Source organism: Hyla sarda, chromosome 3, assembly GCF_029499605.1.
Source record: "Hyla sarda isolate aHylSar1 chromosome 3, aHylSar1.hap1, whole genome shotgun sequence".
NCBI lineage: Eukaryota > Metazoa > Chordata > Amphibia > Anura > Hylidae > Hyla > Hyla sarda.
The window spans coordinates 207,949,178-207,955,938 of NC_079191.1; positions in this window are offsets into that span (position 1 = coordinate 207,949,178).

Consider the following 6,761-nt stretch of genomic DNA (forward strand, 5'->3'; position numbering starts at 1 on the left):
TCCAGCATGAGTCTGAAATGCTTGCTGCCAGGACTGGTAGGGAGACCCCTAGTGGTCATTTCTTCAAAGTGGAAAATTAAATAGAAAGAAGCAAATTTTTTAATAACATGCAATTGTAAAGTTATTCTGCATACATTTAATCTATAATATATCAAAAGTTTTTTTGATGAGAGGTACCCTTTAAGGACTTGGGGCATACCTGTACGCCCCGGTCCCGTTCACCGGGTTTAAACCGTTCTCACCAGGGTTAAACATGGTGGGTGCTGGTTGCTACGGGCAGCCAGGACCCACGGCTAAAGCCTGGCACGGCCGATCAGGCTGATGCCGACATTAACCCTTTAGATGTCACAATCAAAGTTGATTGCGGCATCTAAAATTAAAGTAACAGAATCCCGGGAGCTCAGCAGAGCTGATCGGGACTATCGCGACAAAATCACGATGTCCTGATCAGCCTACTGGACAACGGGAGGGTCCTCACCTGCCTCTCCGTTGTCCTCAGCAGGCAGGAGCAGCAGAGCTCCGGTTACACTGATCAGTTCTTTCTAATTGCAAAGCACTGCTCAGTGTATGCAATCAGTATGCAATCAGAAGATTAGCCCCATTAACAAAATGAGCCCTCATACCATCCCGCACACGGAAAAATAAAAAGTTATAGGGGTCATAAGATGCCAATTTTAAAAATACTAATTTTGGTGCATAATAAGTATTAAAATAAAACCTATATAAATTGGGCATCCTTGTAACCGTATGGACCTACAGAATAAAGATAAGGTGTCATTTTTACCAAATATTGCACTGCGTAGAAACGGGAGCCCCCAAATGTTACAAAATTGCATTTTTTTATTTTTTATTTCACCACACAAATAATTTTGTTTTGGTTTAGCCGCAGGTTATATTATAAAAAAAAAAGTGATGCACAGTACAATTGGTGATGCAAAAAACGAGCCCTTATATGGGTCTGTAGGTGCAAAATTGAAAGCATTATGATTTTTAGAAAGGGAGGAAAAAGTGAAAATGCAGTCCCTAAGGGGTTAAATCAACTGGTGCCAGAAAGTTAAACAGATTTTTATTTAACTTTTATTAAAAAATCTTAACCCTTCCAGTACTTATCAGCTGCTGTATGCTGCAGAGGAAGTTGTTTTGTTCTTTTCTGTCTGAGCACAGTGCTCTCTGCTTACACCTCTGTCTGTGTCAGGAACTGTACAGAGCAGGAGAGCTTTGCTATGGGGATTTTCTCCTACCCTGCACAGTTCCTGACACAGACAAGGGTGTCAGCAGAGAGCACTGTGGTCAGACAGAAAAGAACAAAAAAACAAGGGAGGGAACCTTGTGCTGCTGACAGACTAAGGAAAACAAATTAACTACTTAAATGTTAACTTCCCTATCATCTGATCAGCAGCACAATGATGGGGATTTACTTCGCAAAGAACATAGGGTGGAATCAAGAATTAGCAGAATCAATAACAATCTGACAAAAGAAAAATTATCAGAAAAGGCATTATCCATCTTAAAATGTTTAAAAAAAAAGTCCTAGGAGTGCTCCATAAAGCAATCTGGCGGATATGATGTAGAGGTACTGAGGCACGCTCAGCGCTGGAAGTTGATATGAATGCACCGTAAACTCAGGAGGCTCAATGTTGGCTACGTAGCAGGCATTGCGGATACAATCACAGATTCAACGAGCTAGCATGGGCTTGGAAGATTTTTTACCCTTTCTTGAGCCATGGTACAAAACAAGCAGGTTTTCATCTCTTCTAAAGGGTCTAGTCCTTTCAATGTAGATCTGCAGAGCCCTCACCAAGTCAAGATTATTTAAGTGATTCTCTTCACCAGTCAAAGTGTCAGGAGTATATTTTGGCAGGCAGATTAACTGATTTCTATTGGAAAACGAAGGAACCTTTTGGGAGAAATCTGGTAAGTAGCTCAACAAAACTCTATCCGGCAGGAAGGTAGTATAAGGTTCAGATGAAGAGAAGGCCTGAACTTCTCCAATTCTTTTGGCAGTTGTAACTGCTAGAAAAAAATCTCACTTTCATTGAAAGATATTTTAAGTCCACCTCATGTAAAGTCTCAAAGGGGGGGGAAACAAAGATTTTTGAGTACCAGACCCAAGTCCTACATAGAAATAGGCTTGATGACTTTAGGACGTAGCCTAGTGAGGGCTTTAGCAAAGCTCTTAACTTCAGGTATCTGGAACAGCCTTTGCCACAAAAAGGCTGACATTGCAGCAATTTGCACCTTCAGAGTACTGGGTGACAGTCCTCTGTCAAAGCCATCCTGTAAGAATTCTAAGATCTGCACATCTGTAGGAGCAGTACTATCAATCTGCTTGGCAGCGCACCATCTGAAAAAGATGTTCCTGATTCTGGTGTATGACTTATTGGTAGCTTCACTCCTAGAGTGATAGAGCATATCCAAGAGCAAAAGCCCTTGGCTTTTAATGTGGACCTGTCAACCTCCAAGCTGTCAGGTTGAGAGACGCCAAATTGTGGCAAAGCTGAGTGCCCTGAGACACCAGGTTCTGCCTCAGAGGGAGTTTCCAGAATGTTCCCTGGCTCATTATCATGAGCTGAGAAAACCAGGATCTCTTGGGCCAAAACGGGATTACCTGTTACGTTATGCGATTCGGTCGCACACGCTGGCCGTGAGCGCATGGTCCCCTTACCTGCTGTAGCCCCAGTCCATCACTCTGCTCCGGCACGTGTGTCCCCGTCCCCTAGGGCGCGCACGCATCGGAGCTTTAAGATTTAAAGGGCCAGTACGCTCATTAGTGTAATCCACCTGTGGCTAATTTATAAATTCCTCCACCCTCCTCAATTTCCTGCCAGATCTTTGTTGCCTTGAGCCTGAGAGAAAGCATTCCTGTTATTGCCTTGCCGAGTATCTGATCTCTTGCTTTGTGACTCAACCTTGCTCCTCTGCTGCCTGCCTATTGACCTCCTGCTATGTCTAGACTATGCTACTGTGCCGCCTGCCCTGGCCTTCGTCTATCCAGACTACCCAGCCTTATCCCTCCCGTGCCTCGCATCTCCTCAGCCACATGTGTGGTCGAGCCGTGCCAGGTGTAACGACCTGGGTGTTGCATGCAGCAGCAAGTCCATCCCGCTTTGTGGCGGGCTCTGGTGAAAACCAGCTGCACCTTAGACTCCGCTCCCTGGTGCGGTCCGAGTCATCTGCCACACAGGTCCAGCGGATCCACATCCACCGGGGTTCCTGTCTTCAGAAACATGAGTGTTACATTACCGCTATCACTGGGGCCTGACTTTGAATTGAAGATAAAATAGACTGACTTCCGGTTCCGGCGCGGCCATGTGAGGAGCGGAGGGACGGAGCTCCTGTACCCCACACCCCAGAACGGCACAGTACCGGGCGACTTTGCCCCGCTTGCAGTCCCTGCACGAACCTGCATCCCCATGACCGCTACGGAGATCAGCCAGCAGCGAAGCTCCCACTCCCCGTGCTATACCGGGCAGCGCATTAATCTCGGCCGGAGTTCCGGAAGCTGACTGAGATAGCGGGTGCCGGAGAGAGGACCGGGAATACAGCTGGGCTGCCTGAGGAAGACTGCGGAAAACCCGGTGAGCACAAAAACAGGTGCCCGCAGCCAGGACAAGCTCCGATGCGGGGAGAGGGGGCCCTCATCGGGTGCACTCAGCTGGCTCCCTGCACAGCGCTCCTCAGCGCCATCTTGGCCCCTCTGAGCCACCACTGACTACTCTTCCTTGTTCCCTGCTGAGCTGCTATTGCAACAGGGCATTCCCACACTGACTTTAGGGAGTGACTTTATACGGACATAACAGCCTGGTCATGGATAAATTTGTCCACAAGGGACCTCAGGGCACGGCAGTCTCTGGATTACACACATCTCCTGCGCCTTCTGGGCCCCCCCGCCCCCCTACCCCTCAGCACGAGACCACAAACGGAGCCTCTATTTCTGCTGCAATGGAAGTGAATGGTAGCCAACTCCTGTTCTCTCAACTTGCTGAGTCCTCGGGTCTGGGGGTCCAGCTCTCAGATGCCATGGCCGCAGGACCCTCTGTGGGGGGTTTACCGGCCCACCCTGATCTACAGGCACTGGCCGCAGCGCTAGTTTCTCTCATCACCCCCACGATACAGAAAACTTTAGAAAATACCATATGTGACACCCTAACGCAGATACGCACAGATTTGGGCGCTCAGGAGGGCCGCATTGGCGAGATGGAGCATAGAATTGTTGCGCTAGAGGATGAGAACAGCGGCCTGGCTACCAAATTGCGCCAAATGGACACAGATTTATGCTATGTTAGCGGAAAGCTGGAAGATTTGGAGAACCGTTCGTGGCGCAACAATCTGCGTTTGGTAGGCGTTACTGAGTCGCTCCTTCCTGCGGATCTTCAAGATTTTTGAGAGAGTGATCTACCTAAGGCGCTGGGTCTGCCACACAAGTGCAGGGTGGAGAGGGCAGACCGTATAGGCAAATTGCCTGACCGTAATGTTGCTTCCAAGGCGAGTTTAGATAGCCGTCCGCGTCAAGTCATATTTAAACTGCTCGACTACAACGACAAGGTTAACATCCTGAGAGCGTTTCGAAAGCGCACAACACCTCTGACATTCCGTAACAAGAAGATGCTGATATTTGAAGATTTTTCGGCTGATGTAGCGAAGAGAAGGAAAGCTTTCAGCAATGTTTGCACTGCCTTATACAATACCAAACGCCGCTTTCAACTGCAATACCCAGCCACATTAAAAGTGCACATGCCGGATGGATCTTTTCGCTCCTACCAGACTCCGTCAGCAGCCGAGTCGGAACTGCGAGATGTGCTAGCGGACCACCAGAGACAGCCCAGACATTCACCTACCCGCCAAGACCCCTCAAGAGATCAAAGTCCCCTGGCACAGAGACCCGCTCGTCGTAAGGAGGGGAGGGACTGATCCCCTGCAGAAGGAAGGAAGAGAAAGAAATCTCCAAAACGGAGGAGCAGAAGCCGTAGCAGCAGATCCTCGTCACCGGACTGAATCCCGGTCTTCCAGCTATTGTTCCCACACCCCCCCCTCTCTTTTTTCTTAATTTTTTTTTTCCCCAGCTTCCGATAAAGTACACGGACGTACGGACTTGCCGAGCAGTTGATCCATGGAGCCATCATAGAAGCTGTTCTCATTTATACCACGGCTGAGAGTATAAGACTGCACTGTATAACGGGTATTGTTCATCCTTATTCCCCGTGCTTGACTCTTGGGACTTGAGATTTTGAGTTATTGGCCACAGTATTTTGAGGGGACTGTTCCATTATTATCAGATTGGGCCATGGCGGTTCTTTGCATATCGTTAATGGGTACGTTTCGGGAGTGGGGCGGGGCCACGTGTACGGGTGGGTGTGGGGAGGGTTGTTCCTGTCTCCTCTCATGTCTGAAAAAAGTGAGGTCCACATCCAGTCAGGGGGTTGCCATTTTTCCACACAGGGCTTCCCTCACTGTTGGAGTTACAAATATTGTTTTTTCCTGTTTTTTTTATAATTTGAATGTTTTTTTCTTACAAGCTGCGCAAGCAGGGGCACACTCTAAGTTGAAGGGTTTAGGATTACTGTGGCACTCCCCTTCTGCGAGCTCTTGTCATGTGCTGAGGTGCTTCGATAACTTGCGCTGGCGATCCCTGCTCTTCCCCTGTCTGCCCATAGTCCTGGGAGTTTCCCTTGGGTGGGTTTTTGTGTTGTGTCCCTACGTCTCCCTGTGCATTACTACTACCCTTCCTCACTGTATTCACGATGTGTAGAATTGTTTCGTGGAATGTGAAGGGTCTAAGATCACCTCAGAAGAGAATGTCCATCCTTCGATATCTCAAGCGCTTGAGGCCGGATGTGGTTCTTTTGCAGGAGACACATCTGACCGCAACCGATTTCCCTAGAATGAGGAAGTTGTGGGTGGGTAGTGTGTATGGTTCCCTGGCGGTGGACCGAAAGGCGGGTGTATTGATTCTGATACACAAAGCATTCCAACACCATTTGATCTCCCATACCCATGATGATGCGGGACGTCTTTCCCATATTTCCTTAGTACATGGCGAGCAATCTTATGCTATCTATAATGTATATGCACCGAATGGAGATAACGCCTCTTTCTTTCGTTCCCTAACAGATGAGTTAACTAGTGCAGCAGGTCTGCAGGTGGTGGTTGGAGGTGATCTGAACTCGGTGGTGGATCCTCTGGTGGACAGGAGAGGGGCGACATCGGCGCCAGTGGCCATCCGACAGAGTGACAGGGTCCTGCAACCGTTTCTGTCCAGTACAGGCTTGGTGGATGCCTGGAGACATTTTCATCCCGACGGTCGTGAGTATACGCACTACTCCCATACACACAATTCCTGGTCCCGAATTGATTACCTCATGGTGAGCCCTTCCCTATGCCCTAGGGTGACTGTAACGGACATCTCTGACCTGATCATTTCTGACCACTCCCCCGTAGTGTTGGAGTTTCGGCAATCACACCCGAAGGGGACTGACTTTTTGTGGCGCTTCCCTTCTTATTTAGAGAAGGATGAGTCTTTTCAAGATCTTCTTCGGGGGTGGTGGCTGGAATTTCAAATTGACAATGCCCAACATGAAGGGGACCCTGCCCTTTTCTGGGAGACAGCCAAGGTAGTCCTGAGAGGTAAAGTAATGGCCTATCATTCCACGTTAAAACGTAAATCGCAAGAGGGACATGCGGCCGCCAGCTCTCGCTTAGCCGCAGCCTATTCCAAGTTTGTATCCTCCTCGACCCCCCCCAATAAACTAGCATGGCAGACA